Source organism: Eurosta solidaginis, chromosome 2, assembly GCF_040869045.1.
Source record: "Eurosta solidaginis isolate ZX-2024a chromosome 2, ASM4086904v1, whole genome shotgun sequence".
Lineage (NCBI taxonomy): Eukaryota > Metazoa > Arthropoda > Insecta > Diptera > Tephritidae > Eurosta > Eurosta solidaginis.
The window spans coordinates 147,655,505-147,677,928 of record NC_090320.1 but is presented as its reverse complement, the minus strand read 5'-3'; the positions used below and the strand labels follow the sequence as shown (position 1 = coordinate 147,677,928).

General features: G+C 41.7%; 1 protein-coding gene across 3 annotated transcripts in view; it reads left to right on the top strand.

Moving 5' to 3' along the window:
- Window positions 1-20,074, top strand: part of LOC137240273 (uncharacterized) — a 72,484-nt gene extending 52,410 nt beyond the window's left edge. The window contains exons 5-6 of one of the 3 annotated variants that reach the window (XR_010949672.1): window positions 7,517-7,860; window positions 10,100-20,074. The gene's annotated coding sequence lies outside the window, so the exon portion shown is untranslated. Of the gene's footprint in view, window positions 1-7,516; window positions 7,861-7,996; window positions 9,964-10,099 lie in introns of those variants that run through there. The other 2 variants (XR_010949671.1, XM_067766318.1) reach the window with 2 other exon arrangements.
- Window positions 20,075-22,424: the final 2,350 nt, after the last annotated feature.

Genomic DNA, 22,424 nt, shown 5'->3' with positions numbered 1-22,424 from the left:
GAAATTTTGGATATTGACGAACCTTTGAATAACAGGGGACTTCCAATTTCGGCCAGCCTGCAGGTTCTCACGGCGTTGCGATTTTTAGGAAGAAATGTTCACCAAAGTGACATTGGTGGGTGCTATAATTTGTGCTCTGCAGAATGTTACTTGAATTTACAAATTTTGGTCATTTAAGGTGATCGTCACAGGCTACATTTGGAAGGGTTATAAAAAAGATGTGCAAAAAGATTGCCCTTTTGTTGCCACACTTCATTGCATATCCATCCAATCAGGAGTGTGCTGACGTAAAATCCAAGTTTTACAACGTGTCCAGGTTTCCTGCAGTTATTGGAGCAATTGATTGCACACACGTTAGGATAAAATGCCCTGCGAAGGATGTTGGAGTGATGATGGCAGGACATTACCTTAATAGAAAGGGGTATTATTCCTTAAACGTTCAGGTTAAACTTTTTTTGCTCACTTTGTTGTGTTTTTAATCATATAATATAAAATACATCCATAGATCGTATGTGATGCAGATTGCAACATTTTTGGATATTGTCGCAAGATCTCGTGGCTCAAAGCATGACGCTCGGATTTGGAACGAGTGTCAATTAAAAAATAAATTAGAGAGAATGAGAAGTTCCCATAATGATGTACTACTCGGAGATGGAGGATACCCTTTGTCGCCTATTTTGTTAACCCCTGTTAGGAATCCTTCAACACCAAAGGAAGAGAGGTATACACATCACGACATACTTGGCAATGTGCATATTTATTCATGTTTAATTTTGTTCTGATGAAAAGTAAAATAGGTCACACATTGCCACTCGAAGCAAAATAGAATGCCTAAACGGACAGATTAAATCGAAATTCCGTTCTATTTTCGAACGTCTTCGTGTAGATTTGGATACAGCGAAAAATGTTATTATTGCTGTTGCTGTACTTCACAACATCGCTAAGGAACGGAATTTGACATGTAAGTTAAAGAAAAATCAATTTTTAAACGATGTACTATCGTATTTTTTTCTTTACAGTTTTAGATGCTGAATCTGCCATAGAGCCCGTAGCAGCAACAAATGCCAATGCGCCACCAAATGTACCAAGTACCACCACAGGAAGGGCATTTCGTTCTGCATTTATTAATGCTCATTTTTAGTAATCTTTAATAATTGATACACCTTGGCATATCGCATGTACCTTATTGTTGTGTGAACGCCCTAAGATTTTCAATCATGCGATTTAATTCGAACGAATTACAGTTTTTAAAAAATGACTTTTGAATGAAAACAAATCACCCATGTAAATAAATAAAGAAAAGTCAACAAGCAACCAATTTAATCAATTTTTGATAAAAACTATAACTAATAATTTACCGGGAGTTAGCTTTCATAAACGAATCGCACACAAATTTTCTCACCAAATTTCATCTAAAAGTTTTATATTTTACCCGGAATCGGTAATAGTGCACTGATTAAATATACAACCTCGACTACTAGCACGCGTCTAAAAATGCCGGGATAGGCGTCAAACTACGCGTCTTTTAACTCTGTGAGGAGATATTTTCACCTAATTTTTATCAAAAATTATGAAAGGTGTGCTTTGCACCCAGGATCACGAATCCGAAGGTGGAAATTCAAAATTGTATTTCGTTTCGGAGATATTTGCAAAAAAATTAAAAATGTTCATGTGTTTGTTGTTGTTTTGATGATTTTGTAGTACCCACAAGAAAAACTGTGGGTAAAAGTGTTTTGCGCGGATATAGTTTTGGTCTCCAAACCTGTGTTGGACCCACCCAGGGTAATTTTTTATAAGCGCGGCCGAAGACCGCCAATGCAGAAAGGTGTTCTGCGCAAAAATACTATGGATCCCACCCCCGGTTTCGGAGCGCTCCGGGGCTATTTTTCGGTTTTTTGGAAATAACTTTTGACAGAAATAATATATTTTGAATCTCCGCTCTCGAATTCGTAGTCCTGGGATCAAAACGCGTCTTTTGATACTTATCCCGATATTTTTGGTCGGGTTTTAGCAGTTGTGAGCTAAAGTAAACAACCGAAAATGACCAGTGGCGAAGACACATTAAGTTATGGTAATTCTATACGACAGCATAACACTGTTAATATGCGTCCAAAAATATCGAGAGAGGTGTCAAACGACGCGTCTTGACATCAGTATTAATACTCCGCAAGAATTCAGAAGAAAAATTTTTAGTTCAAAAGATATTACCGAAAAACCGAAAAATTACCCACGGGTCCCTCCGATACCGGGGGTTGGATCCACATTATTTCTGCTCAGAACACCTTTTTGCATTGAAGGCCATCGGCCGCGCTTATAAAAAATTACTCTGGGTGGGTCCAACACCGGGTTGGAGACCAAAACTATATACGCGCAAAACACTTATGTTCACAATTTTTTTGTGGGTACACCAACATTACACAACCACATGACAATCGCCAACTACAACTGCAAATATCTGCACATAGAGATAAAATTTTTGTTTTCCGGTTTCGGATTATTAATACTGATGTAAATACGCATCTTTTGACACCTCATCGATATTTTTGGACGCATATTAGCAGTGTCATGCTGTCGTATAGAATTACCTTATAATTAGTAATGCTCTTTTATGTTAAGCTCGTTGCCTCAATATGTAGACGATATTCAGGGTGTCATAACAAGCCATCTCGCGGCAGAGTTTTTAAGACTAGGGGACCAGACTGGTGCCGCGTACCACATTAGCGGTCGGCCAATGCCTTCGTAAGTGGTTAGCCAGGTTTCTTTATCCTTTCCCTAAGTGCTGCCGGCTAGCGACTTACGCATTTTGTTCTAGCTTTGTACTTTGTAAACAATTTCGGTGGCCTGCGTCTTAAAGGTCAGAGTGTTATCGAACGTTGTCCCTAAGATCTTTGGGGGACTGGCAGTCGGTGGCGTAACACAATCAACGTTAACATCCAATATTTGCGCTTTCAACGTCGTTAAAAGAGAGACCGTGGATTTGTTCGGCGATAGTACCTGTCGCACGAGGTGATTCCTCAGGGTAAAAGTCTGTAACAGGGGTCGACTGCTAACACGCGTCCAAATTATCGGGAGAGGTGTTAAACGACGCGTATTGACCTCGAAAACAGTATTTTGAAGTCGGAAAAGAAAAATCGAATCTATGTCTGGAGATATTTGCAGTTAAAGTTTGCAATTTTCGTGTGGTTGTTGTACACAGGAAAAAATTGTGTGGACAAAGGGATTTTGCCCGGATTTAATGTTCATCCTACCCCATTGGTGGATCGTCCAGAGTATTTTTTTATAAGCGTGGCCAAAGGTCGCCAACGCAGAAACGTGTTCTGCGCAAAAAACAGTATGGATTCCAACCCCGGTTTCGGAGTCTCGCGATTTTTCGTTAATATCTTTTGAACGAGTTAAAATTTGTATTTTCCTCTTTCGTATTATTAATAATATTCGGATATATAATGTGTCAAAACGCCTCTCCCGATATTTTTGGATGCGTATTAGCAGTCGACCCCTGTTATAGAGTTTCACCGACATTGGAAAGACTGAGGAGATAGCTGTTTATTCTAAAAGCAAACTCGTCTATGAGAGGGCCAGGTCCCGTTGCCATTATTATGCAGTCGGCGGCGTAGAAAATGAAAATAACTCCTTCTGGTGGGGAAGGCAGCCTTGATATGTAGAAATTAAACAGAAGCGGGGATAGGACACCACCCCGTGGAACCTCCTGTTTAATTATTCTAGGTTTTTATGTTAAGTTCCTGAAATGTACGGATGCCTGCCGACCATTCAGACGACGAGGATGGGTGGACCCTATGGACTATATGTAAGGCTTTTAAGTCTAGTACGAGTACCTTTGTATGGAGGGGGTTCTTTGATTCAGCCCACAGTTTATCGGTAAGTTTGCATTTAGCGCGGTGGTGGTGCTGTGGAATTGAGGAAACAGGACGGCTTCAAATATCTTGGGTACTGGCGATAGGAAAGATATTGGACGATATGAATATCCAAGCTAGCTGGTTTCCCAAGGTTTAGTATTTGATTTATCTGAAGAATGGATCCCATCCAATTTGGGAGGGCCCAATGTACTTCAATCACGTTGAGACTGTCTATGATACTCGTTTCGGGACATGTATGGAGAAACAAGGGTATGTACATATTTATGAGGCTTATGGACTCCGAAACTACTCCGATCAGATTTTCGGGATAACTTCATAGCAATCCTGAGTGTATCCGTAGTTTAAATCGAAACAATTAATTTTTATGCGAAATTCGTGAAATTTTGAACACATGTAGCTCTTCCTGACAATGTTAGTATTTGTTGAACTTTTCTTCACCGAAAGTCGATCAGGGCCTGTAATATTCTTAAGAATCTTATTTATGGTTCGATATTTCTCAAAATTGCTACCTACCTAGGTAGCCTTTCTCATAGGTAAATATTTAGAATATTTTTCCTTCGACGACAGTGGACGAAGTCCGACCGGTTTTCGAAATATTATGCAAGTAAATTCCATTTCATTTATGAAAATATTTTTAGAAAAAAGTGGAGTGGTTTCGGTATGTAATTTTAGCAGTCGACAAGACTTTACATTACCTTTAATCCATTTTTCTTTTTAATTCAGCACCGAACTGGAGTAATGTTCGGTTACATCCGAACTTAACCTTCCTTACTTGTTAAATATAAGTATAAACTGAACACACCATTAAACAAACATACATACATATGTAAAACTGAGCCCGAGTTTACAAAGCTTCTCATTCGCAACGAAATTCAATTATTATAAGCCGGTGTTAAGCTCATGAATAAATATAAGTATAAACTGAACACACCATTAAACAAACATATATAAATATGTAAAACTGAGCCCGAGTTTACAAAGCTTCTCATTCGCAAGGAAGAAGAACTTTACAAAACCAAAGCTACATGGCACACAAATCAATATAGAGACAAAATGTCACAATTGTGTTGTTAGTGTAGAAATGAGAAAAACTGAATTAAGCATGAAAAGAAATACCAGCAGGATAGCCTAGTGGTTAAACGCAACTGCAGTTTCACCATGTGATTGACGGTTCCAATCCCGGTGAAACCTTTGATAACATTACAAAATGGCCTGATGATGATTACATCGGCGGTTTTTGAAATGGTTCCATCGCAATATGCTAGTAAATGTTTCTTTCTTTTCAGTTTCTCTTAGAAAACATAATAATTGAAATTCAATTATTATAAGCCGGTGTTAAGCTCATGAATTCTTAAATATAAGTATAAACTGAACACACCATTAAACGAACATACATAAATATGTAAAACTGAGCCCGAGTTTACAAAGCTTCTTATTCGCAACGAAGAAGAACTTTACAAAAACAAATCTACATGGCACACAAATTAATATAGAGACAAAATGTCTCAATTATGTTGTTAGAGTGGAAAAGAAAAACTGAATTAAGCATGAAAACAAATACCAGCAGGGCATCCCAGTAGTTAAGGGCAACTGCAGTTTCGCCATGTGATTCACGGTTCGAATCCCGGTGAAACCTTTGATAACATTAAAAATTTGCCTGATGATGATTACGTTGGCGGTTTTCGAAATGGTTCCATAGAAATATGCCAGTAAATGTTTCTTTCTTTTCAGTTTCTCTTAGAAAACATAATAATTGAAAGTCAATTATTATAAGCCGGTGTTAAGCTCATGAATTTTTAAATATAAGTATAAACTGGACACACCATTAAACAAACATACATAAATATATAAAACTGAGCCCGAGTTTACAAAGCTTCTCACTCGCAACGAAGAAGAACTTTACAAAAACAAATCTACATGGCACACAAGTTAATATAGAGACAAAATGTCTCAATTGTGTTGTTAGTGTAGGTAGGTAGGTTGAACTGGCCGGTCCATGAGGACCTCACATAGACTGATTGAGTCCGTAATGTTACCAGAAGTTAGTTTTAACGACCAAACTGAAAAACCCTATCAAAAACCAGGACCTATGTTATAAAATAACTTTGTCCTCTTGGCAAATACTAGGAGCTTCCTAGGACTTAAGCCACTTGCTGCTTCTAGATCTGACCGGTGTATCACTCCTAATAGCTGGAGTCTTAGCCTGGCAAGTGCAGGGCACGAGCACAGAACGTGCTCGATCGTTTCCTCCTCCAACCCGCACTTCCTACATCTGCTATCACTGACCAAGCCTAATTTAAAGGCATGTGACGCCAGAATGCAGTGTCCAGTCAGAATACCCGTCATGAGTCTACAGTCCTCTCTTTTTAATGATAGAAGCAACTGTGTTAGTCTAAGGTTGTAAGACATACACATAATCTTCGACACTTTACATCCCCGCGCTTGAACGCACGCCTTTCCCGTTTGGTCGATCATGTGTACCTCTCGCATTCGGTTAATCTCGCCCAATCTAATTGGGACATCTACGGGGCAAGCCTCAAGGGATGCGCCCTTTTTAGCTAGTTCGTCCGCTTTTTCATTCCCATCTATTCCCATATGCCCTGGGACCCAATATAGATGTATGCTTCTCCCTGTCCCGATTCTCTCCAGAGACTGCTTACACTCTAACACGCATTTAGATGCTGTGATACGCGAGATTATTACCTTAATTGCTGCTTGACTGTCAATATAAAAGTTAACACGGTTGCAGCTTAAGCTATTCTCTTCCAGGGTTTCTACTGCTTTGGCTACGGCTAATATTTCCGCTTGGAAAACGCTACAGTAATCCGGCAGCCTGTAGGATCTGCTTATTTCCGGATCAGCGCAGTATACCGCAGACCCTACTCCTTCCACTACTTTGGAACCATCGGTGTACACATGTTTCGCCTCGTCCGCCATTTGCGCACACTTGCGCCAACCGTCCACCTCTATTGTGGCCTTAAGATCTCCCTCGAAGCGCAGATAGGGAATCATGTAGTCTGTTCGTCTTGTGATTGATGACGCTATACTACTATGGCCATATGGTCGGCGCTCAACCTGCTGGTATTTGTTTTCATGCTTAATTCAGTTTTTCTCATTTCTACACTAACAACGAATTAAGCATGAAAACAAATACCAGCAGGATAGCCTAGTGGTTAAAGGCAACTGCAGTTTCAACATGTGATTCACGGTTCGAATCCCGGTGAAACCTTTGATAACATTACAAAATTGCCTGATTATGATTACGTTGGCGGTTTTCGAAATGGTTCCATCGCAATATGCCGGTGTTAAAGAATTCTTAAATATAAGTATAAACTGAACACACCATTAAATAAACATACAAAAATAAATTAGAATACTTTGTTGTAAAGTCAAATGTAAATTGAATTTATTACATACCTATTTTTACCGAAAAGTATTTTAAAATACCTTTTTGTATACATACATTTTTTACAAAAATTTATGAATTTTAAATACTTTTTTATACAATATATATTTTTTACAAAAAAAAAAAAAATATTTTAAATACTGATTATGCATATACATAATAATAAAAATGAATGTGCCACTGAGATTTAACCATGTGTATCTATTATTTATTATTCTTCAATTTTCGACTTCAGGCAATGCAAACGGAACCTGAGCTGAAACCAATTTTAAGCTTATTTAAGCAAATTCTGCGAACCAGAGGCGGAATATGTCCAAACCGATCTTGCGTGTAGCAAAGGGCCGGCATGTTAGCCCAAACTACAAACCTAAAAGGTCTCCCTTGCATATTTTCTTATATTGGTCAACAGTGCCAGTGAAACTGTTTATGTTAACTATACAAATGAACATCGCTGGAATAAAGAAACAGTTTGACTGGCAAGCGGTATTGACCTATTATCTTATTTTTCTTCACTTGTTTTCTATAATCAAGTAAAAAGGACGTATCCCGCCGCAGTTTCCAACTTCACCAAAAATCAAGGTAACCTGTAAATATATATATATATATATATATATATTAATTACTGCGATTAATCTTTATTTCTAATAAAGTTACTTGTATGAAATTAAATTCTAATACCACATTTTTTCTTCTCTCTGTACGATATCTTGACCAGCACCATCACTGAGCTGTGGCCCGGCCAAGATAAATTATTTGAGTTACATTTATTTACATCAAATAACCATACAGGTAATGCCGATATAGAGGGGTTACATAGTCCGGTTTTGGAGGAAATAAAAATGATGTCCATTGAACATAATGCTCTTAATATTAAAAATAAAATAAGTAAATCAATTGAATTTTATAATAGTTAAATTGGAAAAAGTAACATAAGAACAATACATGAAAATATATTAAAAAAATAAAAAATTATATAAAAAAAAATAAAAAAGAGAAAACGGCGTTGAAAGAAGCAAACATGGATTTATTAAAAATTATAAATCTGTTGAAGACAAGATCCAATTTTCCGACTAAGTCCGCCCCCTCCGTTTGGCAACACCCGCCCAGTGGGGCCAAACGCATGCAGTGCAGCTCAGCTGTGGCTGCAACCACCATCGCGCTCACTCTCTTAATATATCAGTTTACTTAAAACTACCATCACGTACCGATCGTGGCCGCACCATTCGCCCGTGGTTTTGTAATTTAAAAGTTTTAAATTTCAAATAAAACCCATAGAACTGAAACCCGTGTGCCCTCTGTTTATTGATACAGTGCTGTGCTAGTGAAAATTATACATGGTCCTTTTGTGCCAAAAAAAGGTAACCAGCGGCAAAAGAAAAACAAAAAAAAAGTAAAAATAAAAAAAAAAAACAAACAACAAAAATTTTTCACAAGAACTTATATTTTATATAAATACATAACAAACAAAACGCGGTCGGTACGGACACAAAAAAGAACAAAGAAGTGCTTAAGCAAATAAACAAAATTGGTTTAAAAATTTAACAAAAGGGAGTGCCCATACATCTTATATATAAAATTCTCGTGTCACAATGTTCGCTTCCGTACTCCTCCGAAACGGCTTGACCGATTCTCACGAAATTTTATGAACATATTGAGTAGGTCTAAAAATCGGCCAACATGTATTTTTAATACCGCTGGGAGGCTAGGGTCTCGAGATATAGCCCAAAACGTGGCCCCGGGCACCCCTAGAATGTGTTTATACAATGCGGGTATCAAATGAAAGCTGTTGATGAGTGTTTTAGTAAAAGGTAGATTTCATACCTATTGGTGACCAGGGTCTCGAGATATAGGCCAAAACGTGTTTACAATATGGATATCAAATGAAAGCTGTTGATGTGTGCTTTAGTAGAGAGTAATTTTCATACCCCTGGGTGATTAGAGTTTCGAGCTATAGGCCAAAACGTGGACCCGGGTACCCTAGAATGTGTTTACAGAATATGGATAAGAAATGAAAGTTGTTGATAAGTGCTTTAGTAGAGGGTAATTTTCATACCCCTGGGTAACTAGGGTCTAGATATATAGGCCAAAACGTGGGCTCGTGAACGGTTAGATAGTGTTTTTACATTATGGGTTTCAAATTGAATTGCCTGAAATTTGTTATATAAATTTGCCTATATTAGTATTTACGATGCTTTTTTCAGGAAGTAGACCAGGACGGACTTTGACTGGGATTAGGACTAGGACTGTGACTGAGACTGAGCCTCGGAGTGGGACTGGGACTGAGACTCGAAATGGGACTGGAAAAAAATACATACCACCCTCTGGGACTGGCAATAAGATATGAAGAAGAATGAGAAAAACTTGAGAGAAGCGAAAAGAGAGAAGGAGAAGGAGACTAAGAAAGAGATATAATGAGACGAAGATGGAGATAGACGAAGCGAAAAATACGGAGGAAAGAGTGAATACAAAGATTAGGAAAAAGTGTAGAGGGGCGAAGGCAGAGTTAGACGGAAAAAGCTTATTAAAATGTATGCAGATAGACCAAATTTACGACAGAACAACGTCTGCCGGGTCTGCTAGTAAATATATAAAATAACTAAAACACATTAAGGTGTGACAAAAACGCAACAAATTAATTTTACAAAGCATAAAGTTTTGTGCCAAGAAATAAAAAAAAAACAAGGGTTTTGAAAAAGGAAAAGTTTTTGGAAATTTTGAGAAAAAGGAAAAATACATTTTAAAAAGAAAATAAAAATTTCTTTGAAATTGAAAACAAAAAAAAAAAATTTAATATGATTGGTAATTCCGTTTTTTACAGAAAATAAATTCATCTTGGTGAAAATTAGAGTTGAAAAAGCCCCGCACAAAAAAAAAAGAAAAAAAAAATATACGATAAAAAGTGAAAATTTATGAGAAAAAACTGGAAAATATAAATAGAAAAAAAGGAAGATAAGTTGGAAAAAACTAAAGAATAAAGTTTTTTGAAAAAAAGTTTTTGGTTTGAGAAAAAAATTTTGAGGGAAATTACATAAACATACATACATCAAAACAACATTAAAACACATATCAACGAGGAGCACATTACAAATAGGCTAAACGACAACAGAACCCACAAGTAACACACAGCTCACATAAAATAATGTCTGAGTAAGCATTTTGTTACCCAATATATATACCATACTAGCCTTTACCCGCGGCCCCGTCCGCAAGGAGAAAATAAAATATATGTGCTATTCACGTTAGCCTGCTTATCAAGTTATCTGTTTAAAAAATGTTTTCTCTCTAATGCATTTTATTTTTGTAATTGATTAAAAAAAAGAACTAAATGAGCTGATAACCTGATAGGATCCCCAAATGATCCCGAAATTATACAGAAAAATCTATGAAATGACCCCGACGCTATCGCGGACGGATCCCGAAAACCATCCAGAAATTATGCCGAAAGGGTCTCCAAATGATCCAATACCAGTCGATAAAAAGTCCCGAAATAACCCCGACGGGATCCCGGACGGATCCTGAAAACCATATAGAAATGATGCCGGAAGGTACCCCAAATAATCCCGAAATAGTCCCGAAATGACCCTTGCAGGATCCCGTACGGATCCAGACAACCATCCAGAAATGATGCCGAAAGGCTCCCCTAATTATCCAGTATTAGTCCCGAAAAAGTTCCGAAATGACCCCGACGGGATTCCTGACAGATCCCGAATACCATTCAGAAATTATGCCGGAAGGGACCCCAAATGATCCCGAAAAAGACACGAAATGACCACGACGGGATCCCGAAAACTATACAGAAATGATGCCGGAAAGGTCCCCAAATGATCCCCTAATAGTCCCGAAATGGCCCTGATGGGATCCCGGACGGATCCCGAAAAACATCCAGAAATAATTCCGAAAAGGCCCCCAAATGATCCCGTATTAGTCGAGAAAAAGTCCTGAAATGACCCCGTCGTGATCCCGGATGGATCCCAAAGACTATCCAGAAATGATGCCGGAAAGGTCCTCAAATGATCCCCTAATAGTCCCGAAATGGCCCTCAGGGGATCCCGAAAACCATTCAGAAATGAAGCCATAAGGGTGCCCAAATGTTCCCGTATTAGTCGCGAAGAAGTCCCGAAATGACCCCAACGGGATCCCGGACGGATACCGAAAACCATCTAGAAATGATGCCAGAGGTACACCAAATGATCCCAAAATAGTCCCGAATTGACCCCTACGGGATCGCAGGCGGATCCCGAAAACCATCTAGAAATGATGCCGGAAGGTACTAAAAATGATCACGAAATAGTCCCGCAATGACCCCGACGGGATCCCGAAAACCATCTAGAAATGATGCCGGAAGGTATCACAAATGATCCCGTATTAGTAGAGAAAAAGTCCCAAAATGACCCCGACGGGATCCCGGACGGAGCCCGAAAACCATTTAGAAATGATGCCGGAAGGTACCATAAATGATCCCGTATTAGTCGAGAAAAAGTCCCGAAATGACCCCGACGGGATCCCGGACGGATCCCGAAAACCATTTAGAAATTATGCCGGAAGGTACCTCATGCTCCCCTGATATGTGGAAGATTGCCACGGTTATACCCATTGCAAAAACTAAGTTTGCAGATTGTCCTAGTGACTTTCGGCCTATCAGCATTTTGCCAGCACTCTCGAAAGTCTTTGAGATATTGTTGTCGGAACAAATTCAAGACCATGTTTGCAAACATAGTCTGCTATCACCATTCCAGTCAGGCTTCCGATCAAAGCACAGTTGTTCCACGGCTATCATAATAATTTTGGACGACATCAGGGCACCCTTTGACAAAAACCAGTTGACTTTATTATGCCTGCTTGACTTCTCAAAAGCCTTCGACTTTGTGAACCATGACCTGCTGAGCTTAAAATTAAAAAATTATTTTGGTTTTGATGACTCCGCAGTGCGGCTCATGCGAAGTTATCTGACGGGTAGATCCCAGCTTGTCAAAGTCGGCTCCGAAACTTCAGGTCTAAAACCACTATTGGCAGGGGTACCCCAAGGCTCTATCTTGGGTCCACTACTTTTTAGTATTTTTATTAATGACATATTTAATGCATGCCAGCATGCTCATATGCATGCATATGCTGATGATGTCCAACTATATTTGTCGGGAAATCATGAGGGGACAAACGATTTATGCTCAAGATTGAATAATGACTTAATATCCATATTTGAATGGGCTAGGAAAAATGACTTATGCATGAACAGTGAGAAATCATACGTGTTGCCTATATCTAAAAAACGAATAAGTTTCTCAAGTATTCCGCCCTTGCGCGTTGCCAGTAAATGTCTCAAACTCGTTTCAAAAGTGACTAATCTTGGTTTTGTTATTAACACGACGCTGTCCTGTGATGATCATGTAAATTCGGTGGTTAAGAAAGTATACTATATCTTAAGAAACTTACGAATGTCTGCTATTTATACTCCGGTCAATGTTAGAAGAAAACTTGCATTTCAATTGATTATGCCGATCATTTGCTACTCTGAGCTAGTGTACAGTAAACTGAGCTCCCAGTCTGCTCATAAAATTGATGTAGCATTTAATCATGTTACACGTTATGTATTCGGCTTAGCCAGATTTGATCATATATCCAGCTGGAGAGCGAGTCTACTGGGCTGTGAAATCTTCGAATATCTGAAAGCTAGGAACAGCATTTTCCTTTGTCAACTTATCATGCATAAGGAGCCTAGTTACCTATATGATAAGCTAATATTCTCCAGGTCTGCTCGAATCAACAACCTAATAGTACCAACTTATAACTATCTAACATCTGGACGGCTATTCTTTGTCAATGCCATTCGCCTATGGAACTCTATTCCAGTATCCGTACGTAGTAGTCTAAATAAAAGCAACTTTAAAAATGTTCTTTATGCTCATTTTAGTTGAAACCATTATACTTCTTGAGTTTTCGCCATCAATATGTAGGAGTGTATACAATGTTTTGTTATTGAATTACGATAAGTCTCTATGTTTGATGTGATTATTTAACATACATAACCCTCTGTTATGACTTTTGTTCTTTTTTACATTGCGATATATCTTTTTGTTGTACTATAAAAGATCCTAGATCTTATTGCACTAATACTATTTTTGCAATAAATGATGATGATGATGATGATGATGTGATCCCGAAAAAGCCCCGAAATGACCCCGACCGGATCCTGGACGGATCCCGAAAACCATTTAGAAATGATGCCGGAAGGAACCCCAAATGATCCCGAAATAGTCCCGAAATGACCTCGACGGGATCCCGGACGGATCCCGAAAACCATCTAGAAATGATGCCGGAAGGTATCTTAAATGATCCCGTATTAGTCGAGAAAAAGTCCCAAAATGACCCCGACGGGATCCCGGACGGAGCCCGAAAACCATTTAGAAATAATACCGGAAGGTACCTCAAATGATCCCGTATTAGTCTAGAAATAGTCCTGAAATGACCCTGACGGGATCCCGAACAGATCCCGAAAACCATCTAGAAATGATGCCGGAAGGTACATCAAATGATACAGTATTAGTCGAGAAAAAGTCCCAAAATGACCCTGACGGGATCCCGGACGGATCTCGAAAACCATCCAGATGTGATGCCGAGAAGGTCCCCATATAATACCGAAATAGTCCCAAAATGACCCCGATGGGATCCCGAAAACCATTTAGAAATGATGCCGGAAGGTACACCAAATGATCCTCTAATAGTCCCGAATTGACCCCTACGGGATCGTGGACGGATCCCGAAAACCATCTAGAAATGATGCCGGAAGGTACCTCATGTGATCCCGAAATAGTCCCGAAATGACCCCGACGGCATCCCGGACGGATCCCGAAAACCATCTAGAAATGATGCCGGAAGGTACCTCAAATGATCCAGTATTAGTCGAGAAAAAGTCCCAAAATGACCCTGACGGGATCCCGGACGGATCCCGAAAACCATCCAGATATGGTGCCGAGAAGGTCCCCAAATGATCCCGAAATAGTTCCAAAATGACCCCGACGGGATCTCGGACGGATCCCGAAAAACATCCAGAAATAATTCCGAAAGGGCCCCAAATGATCCCGTATTAGTCGAGAAAAAGTCCTGAAATGACCCCGTCGGGATCCCGGATGGATCCCAAAAACTATCCAGAAATGATGCCGGAAAGGTCCTCAAATGATCCCCTAATAGTCCCGAAATGGTCCTGAGGGGATCCCGAAAACCATCCAGAAATGAAGCCGAAAGGGTCCCCAAATGTTCCCGTATTAGTCGCGAAGAAGTCCCGAAATGTCCCCAACGGGATCCCGGACGGATAACGAAAACCATCTAGAAATGATGCCGAGAGGTACACCAAATGATCCTCTAATAGTCCCGAATTGACCCCTACGGGATCGTGGACGGATCCCGAAAACCATCTAGAAATGATGCCGGAAGGTGCTCCTAATGATCCCAAAATAGTCCCGAAATGACCCCGACGGGATCCCGAAAACCATTTAGAAATGATGCCGGAAGGAACCCCAAATGATCCCGAAATAGTCCCGAAATGACCCCGACGGGATCCCGGACGAATCCCGAAAACCATCTAGAAATTATGTCGGAAGGTATCTCAAATGATCCCGTATTAGTCGAGAAAAAGTCCCAAAATGACCCCGACGGGATCCCGGACGGAGCCCGAAAACCATTTAGAAATGATGCCGGAAGGTACCTCAAATGATCCCGTATTAGTCGAGAAATAGTCCCGAAATGACCCTGACGGGATCCCGAACAGATCCATAAAACCATCTAGAAATGGTGCCGGAAGGTACCTCATGTGATCCCGAAATAGTCCCGAAATAACCCCGACGGCATCCCGGACGGATCCCGAAAACCATCTACAAATGATGCCGGAAGGTACATCAAATGATCCAGTATTAGTCGAGAAAAAGGCCCAAAATGACCCTGCGGGATCCCGGACGGATCTCGAAAACCATCCAGATATGATGCCGAGAAGGTCCCCATATAATACCGAAATAGTCCCAAAATGACCCCGATGGGATCCCGAAAACCATTTAGAAATGATGCCGGAAGGTACCTCAAATGATCCCGTATTAGTCGAGAAATAGTCCCGAAATGACCCTGACGGGATCCCGGAAAGATCCCGCTAACCATCTAGAAATGGTCCCGGAAGGTACCTCGTCATCCCGAAATAGTCCCGAAATGACCTCGATGGGATCCCGGACTGATTCCGAAAACCATCTAGAAATGATGCCGGAAGGTACCCCAAATGATCCCGAAATAGTCCCGAAATGACCCTGACGGGATCCCGGTCGGATCCCGAAAACCATCCAGAAGTGATGCCGAAAGCGTCCCCAAATGATCCCGTATTAGTCGGGAAAAAGTGTCGAAATGACCCCGACGGGAGCCCGGACGAATCCCGAAAATCATCCAGAAATTATGCCGGAAGGGTCCCCAAATGATCGCGAAATAGTCCCGAAATGATTCCAGAATAGTCCCGAAAATGTCCCAAAATAACCCCGACGGGATCCCGGACGGATCCCGAAAACTATATAGAAATTATCCCGGAAGGGTCCAAAAATTATCCCGAAATAGTCCCGAAAAAGTCCCGAAATTACCCCGGCGGGATCCCGGACCGATCCCGAAAACCATCCAGACTTGATCCCGAAAGGGTCTCGATATGACCCTTACGGGATTACAAATAAGGTGAAGCTAATTATAAAACCATGTTAATAAGGCAGTAGGCGCGTTGGAGCGAATGAAGTGTTACATTGAAACATACAGGTAAAGCTAATAAAAGCGTGCTAATAAAAACAACTGAAGGAGGGCGGATGGCGGGAGAAGGAGAGGACCACTGATCGTTTTTCCAAAATTGTTTAGATCTCGATCTGTATGTGCCAGATACCAAAAACTCTTGATTTTGGAGAAAATTTATTTTGAGTTATAACAATTCATAGATTTTACACCAGAGGTGGAGAGAAGGGGGGAGGGAGACGGAGGGTGTCACTGCTCACTTTGTAAGCCCTCGACTTATTTGACCTCTTGAGTCTGTGATATTGGTGAAGGCCAGTATACGTAAAGTTATAATGTGTAAAAATTATTAAAAAGTAATTGCTCGAAGGTGTCGTGGGACCCCACCCCTCTTTCCATGTTCGAAAAAAAATTCGCTAGTAGACTACTGTCTGTGTCCCAAATTTCATCAAAATCCGTGTAGCCGTTCTGGCGTGATTCAGTCGCAAAGACTAAAAAATATAATAATTAAATTATAACTGTTCCGAGGGGCGGGGACCTCCCCCCTTTTGAAAAATATATAGCTAGTAGATCCTTCTAGACTATTGGCTATATGTGTGCAAAATTTCATCCAAATCGGTCCAGCCGTTCTTGCGTGATTGAGTCACAAAGACAAACGTCTGGACAAACATCTTCACATCCAAACTTTGCCATTTATAATATATACTAGCCTATACCCGCGGCCCCGTCCGCAAGGAGAAAATAAAATATATGTGCTATTCACGTTAGCCTGCTTATCAAGCTATCTGTTTAAAATTTTGTTTTCTGTCTAATGCATTTTATTTTTGTAATTGAGTAAAAAAAAAGAAAGAAAGAAATGCCCCGGAAGGGTCTCCAAAATTTCCCGGAATAGTCCCAAAAAACCCGAAATGACAACGACACTGCCGGGAGGATTTCAAAAACCATCCAGAAAATATCCAGGAAGGGTCCCTAAATTATTCCGACATACTCCAGAAAAAGTTCCGAAATGGCTCCGATGAGATCCACGACGGATCGCGAAAACCATACAGAAATGATTCCGGAAGGATCCCAAAATGATCCCGAAATAGTCCGGAAATGACCCAGATGGGATCCCGCACAGATCCAGAAATGATCCCGGAAGGGTCCAAAAACTATCCCGGAAAAGTAACGAAAAATCACGAAATGGCTCCTAAGGCATCCCGGACGGATCCAGAAATGACCTCGGAAGGGTCCCCAAATGATCCCAAAATAATACAGAAAAAGTCACGAAACGACCCCTAGAGGATTTCCAAATTATTAGTATTAGCCCCGAAAAGGTCTCGAAATAACCCCGACGGGATCCCGGACAAATCCTGAAAGCCATGTTTAAATGATCCCGAAAAAGTCCCGAAATGACCCTAACGGGACCCCGAAAGGATCCCGAAAACTATCCAGAAATGGTGCCGGAAAGGTCCTCAAATGATCTAATAGTTCCGAAAAGACCCTGACGGGATCCCGAACGGATCCCGACAACTATCTAGAAATGATGCCGAAAGGGCCCGCAAATGATCCCGTATTAGTCGAGAAAAAGTCCCGAATGACCCCGACGGGATGCCGGACGAATCCCAAAAACCATCCAGAAATGATGCCGGAAGGGACCCCAAATTATCCCGAAAAAGTCCCGCAATTATTCCGACGGGATCCTGAACGGATACCGAAAACCATCCATAAGTGATGCCGGAAAGGTCTTCAAATGATCTCCTAATAGTCCCAAAATTACCCTGACGGCATCCCGGACGAATCCTGAAAAGCAATCTTAAATGATGCCGAAAAAGTCCCGAAATTACCCTGATGGGACCCCGAAAGGATCCCGACAACTATCCAGAAATGATGCCGGAAAGGTCCTCAAATGATCTCCTAATAGTTCCGAAAAGACCCTGACGGGATCCCGAACGGATCCCGACAACTATCCAGAAATGATACCGAAATGGCCCTCAAATGATCCCGAAATAGTCCCGAAAAAGTTCCGAAATCACTCTGACGGGCTCCCGGACGGATCCTAAAAACCATCCAGAAAATATCCAAGAAGGGTTAATAAATTATCCCGACATAGTCCAGAAAAAGTTCCGAAATGACCCCGAGGGGACCCACGACGTATCGCGAAAACCATACAGAAATGATTCCAGAAGGGTCCCAAAATGATCCTGAAATAGTCCGGAAATAACCCCAATGGGATACCGCACGGATCCAGAAATGATCCCGGAAAGTCCCAACACTATCCCGAAAAAGTAACAAAAAAGTCTCGAAATTACTCCTATGGCACGGATCCAGAAATGACCCCGGGAGGGCCCCAAATCTCCCTGATGGATCAGGCAAACCATCTCAATTCCAGAAGGGTTCCCAAATGATCCCGAAATAATACAGAAAAATGAAAAGACGCCTAAAGGGTCTCAAAATGATCCCGAAATAGTACGGAAAAAGTCTCGAAATTACCCTGATGGGTTCCCGTACAGATCCCGAAATCCATCCAGAAGTGATGCCGGAAGGGTCCCCAAATGATCCCATATTAGCCCTGAAAAAGTTCCGAAATGACCCAGACGGGCTTCCGGAAGGATCCCGAAAACCATCCAAAAATGATCCCGAAATAATCCCGAAGAAGTCCAGAAATGACACTGACGGGATCTCGAACGGATCCTGAAAACCATGCTTAAATGATGCCGGTAGGTACCACAAATTATCCCGAAATAGTCCCCAAATGACCACGACGGGATCCCGGAAAGATCCCTAAAACTATCCAGAAATGATGGCCTAAGGGTCCCCAAATGATCCCGTATTAGTCGCGAAAAAGTTTCGAAATGACCCCGACGGGATCCCGGACAGTTACCCAAAACTATCTAGAAATGATGCCGGAAGGTACCCCAAATGATCCCGAGAAAGTCCTGAAATGACCTCGAAGGGATCCTGGACGGATCCCGAAAACCTTCCAGATGCCGGAAGGGACCCCAAATTATCCCAAAAAAGTCCCAAAATGACCCCGATGGGATCCTTAATGGATCCCGAAAACCTTCCAGAAATGATGCCGTAGGGGACCCCAAATGATCCCCAAATAGTCCCGAAATTACGATGACAGAATCCCAGACAGATCCCGAAAACCATCCAGAAATGATGGCGAAAGGGTCCCCAAATGATCCCGTATTAGTCGTGAAGAAGTCCCGAAATTACGCCGACGGGATCCCGGACAGATACCCAAAACAATCTAGAAATGATGCCGGAAGGTACCCCAAATGATCCCAAAAAAGTCCAGAAATGACCCCGTCGGGATCCTGGACGGATCCCGAAAACCTTCCAGAAATGATGCCGGAAGGGACCCAAATGATCCCGAAAAAGTCCCAAATGACCCCGATGGGATCCCTAACGGATCCCGAAAACCAACCAGAAATGATACCGGTAGGTACCCCAAATGATCCCGAAATAGTACCGAAATGACCCCGTCGGGATAACGGACAAATCCCGAGAAAATCCTGAAATTACCCCGACGGGATCCCGGACGAATACCGAAAACCATCCAGAAAAGATGACGGTGGGTACCCCAAAATGATCGCGAAATAGTCCCGAAATGACCCTGAAGGGATCCTCGAGGGATCCCAGAAACTATCCAGAAATGATCCCCAAATAGTCCCGAAATGAACCTGACGAGATCCCGGACGGATCCCGAAAACCATCCAGAAATGATGGTGAAAGGGTCCCAAAATGATCCCGTATTAGTCGCGAAATAGTCCGGAAATGACCCCGATGGGATCCCGCACGAATCCAGAAATGATCCCGGAAGGGTCCCAAAACTATCCCCAAAAAGTAAAAAAAAAATCTCGAAATGACTCCTACGGCATCCCGGACGGATCCCGAAATACCCTCGGAAGGGTCCCCAAATCCCAAAATGGTCCCGAAATTACCCTGATGGATCCGGCAAACCATCAATTGATGCCGGAGGGGTTCCCAAATGATCCCGGAATAATACAGAAAAAGTCATGAAATGCACCCTAAAGGGTCTCGAAATGATCCCGAAATAGTCCCGAAATTACCCTGAAGGGTTCCCGTACAGATCCCGAAATCCATCCAGAAGTGATGCCGGAAGGGTCCCGAAAACCATCCAAAAATTATCCCGAAATAGTCCCGAAATGACCCTGACGGGATCTCGAACGGATCCCTAAATGACCCTAAGGGGATACGGACAGATCCCGAAATCCATCCAGGAATGATCTTGGAAGGGTCCCAAAATGATCCTGAAATAGTCTCGGAAAATCCAGAAAATACCCTGACGGGATCTCGGACGGATCCCGAAAACCTTGTTTAAACGATCTCGAAAAAGTGCCGAAATGAACCTGACGGGATCCCGTTCGGATCCCGAAAACCATCCAGAACTGATGCCGGTAGGTACCCAAATGATCCCGAAATAGTGCCGAAAAGACACCAACGGGATCCCGGACGGATCCCGAAAATCAACGAGAAATGATGACGGTAGGTACCCCAATTGATCCCGAAATGACCCCGTCGGGATCATGGCGGATCCCTAAAACTATCCAGAAATGATGCCGGAAAGTTCCCCAAATTATCCCCTAATAGTCCCGAAATGACGCTGGCGGAATCCCGGACGGATCCCGAAAACCGTCCAGAAATGATGCCGAAAGGGCCCCAAATGATCACTTATTAGTCGCGAAAAAGTCCCGAAATGACCCCGAAGGGATCCCGGACGGATACCCAAAACCATCTAGAAATGATGACGGAAGGTACCCTAAATGATCCCGAAAAAGCCCTGAAATGACCCCGACGGGATCCCGAACGGATCCCGAAAAACCATGCAGAAATGAAGCCGGAAGGGACCCCAAATGATCCCCAAATAGTCCCGAAATGACCCTACGAGATCCTGGACGGATCCCGAAAACCATCCAGAAATGATGGCGAAAGGGTCCCCAAATGATCCCGTATTAGTCGCGAAAAATCTCGAAATGACCCCGACGGGATCCTGGACGGATCTCGTAAACCACCCAGAAATGATGCCGAAAGGGTCCCCAAATGATCTTGTATTAGTCCAGAAAAAGTTCCGAAATACCCCGAAAACCTTCTAGAAATGATGCCGGAAGGTACCCCAAATGATGCCAAAATAGTACCGAAATGACATCGACGGGATCCCGGACGGATCCCGAAAACTATCCAGAAATGATGCCGGAAAGGTTCCCAAATTATCCCCTAATAGTCCCGAAATGACGCTGACGGAATCCCGGACGGATCCCGAAAGCCATCCAGAAATGATGCCGAAAGGGTCCCCAAATAATCCCGTATTAGTCGCGAAAAAGTTCCGAAATTACCCCGAAGGGATCCCGGACGGATACCTAAAACCATCCAGAAATGATCCCGGAAGGGTCTCGATATGACCCTAACGGGATTACAAATAAGGCGAATCTAATTTTAGAACCATTTTAATAAGGCAGCAGGCGCGTTGGAGCGAATGAAGAGTTACAAAAAAATATACAGGTAAAGCTAATAAAAGCGTGCTAATAAAAACAATTGAAGTAGGGCGGATGGCGGGAGGAGAAATACCGCTGCTCTTTTTTTCCAAAATTGTCTAGATCTCGATCTGTATGTGCCAGATACCAAAAACTATTGATATAGGAGAAAATGTATATTGAGTTATAACAATTTATAGATTTTACACCAGAGGGAGATAAAGGGGGGGGGGGGACGGAGGGTGTCACTGCTCACTTTGTAAGCCCTCGATTTATTTGACCCCTTGAGTCTGTGATATTGGTGAAGGCCAGTATACGTAAAGTTATAATGTGTCAAAATTATTATAAAGTAATTGTTCGAAGGGGTCGTGGGACCCCCACCCCTCTTTCCTTGTTCGAAAAAAATTTCGCTAGTAGACTACGTCTGTGTCCCAAATTTCATCAAAATCCGTGTAGCCATTCTGGCGTGATTCAGTCGCAAAGACGAAAAAATATAATAATTAAATTATAACTGCTCCTAGGGGGCGGGGACCACGCCCCTTTTGAAAAATATATAGCTAGTAGATCCTTCTAGGCTATATGTGTGCAAAATTTCATTCAAATCGGCCCAGCCCTTCTTGCGTGATTGAGTCACAAAGACAAACGTCTGGACAAACATCCAAACATCTAAACATCCAAACTTTCCCATTTATAATATATATTAGATTAGATATTAGATATATATTCCCTCCGTCTAAAATACGGACCCAAATCTAAAATTTATATACCTCTCCGATCTAAAGATCCGGACCCTGGGTATATAACCCATCATCATATAGCGTAAACGGCAAACAATTTCAATTTCCTACCCACTGGTACCAAAAGGTACAGTCCCTTCAAAAAACCCTTCTATTTTTTCAATACATACATTTTTACTCCCGTATC